The sequence below is a fragment of the Neofelis nebulosa genome, chromosome 8 (assembly GCF_028018385.1).
Source record: "Neofelis nebulosa isolate mNeoNeb1 chromosome 8, mNeoNeb1.pri, whole genome shotgun sequence".
In the NCBI taxonomy this organism is placed as follows: Eukaryota; Metazoa; Chordata; class Mammalia; order Carnivora; family Felidae; genus Neofelis; species Neofelis nebulosa.
Genome location: NC_080789.1, coordinates 75,850,225 through 75,850,670, shown reverse-complemented (window position 1 = coordinate 75,850,670; position 446 = coordinate 75,850,225).

Below are 446 nucleotides of genomic sequence, written 5' to 3'. Positions count from 1 at the left end.
TAGATCTTAAAGGTAAAGCTCCTTCTGCCAAGGAGATGCATGATGACTGTTATATGACTGATGATATAAAAAGATAAAAATAAAAGTAATAAAAAACAACAATAATAAATCAAAATAAATTTTAAAAATGTAAGGGCGCCTGGGTGGCTCAGTTGGTTAAGTGTCTGACTCTTGGTCTTAGCTCAGGTCTTGATCTCAGGGTCATGAGATCAAGCCCCACAATGGGCTCAACGCTGGGCATTAAGCCTGCTTTAAAAAAAATAAATAAATCAGCTAGCCTAAAAAAGCATATCCTCATAATAATAGGACAAAGTGCATTTACCTCATCTAGCAAGTGGTGTTTTGGTGCAGAAGTCCAAAACAAACTAGACTGAGCAGTTCTTCAGACTATAGCTATAGCAATAGAAAATTTGCTCTACTGGACCCAACAACTATTCCACACCAGG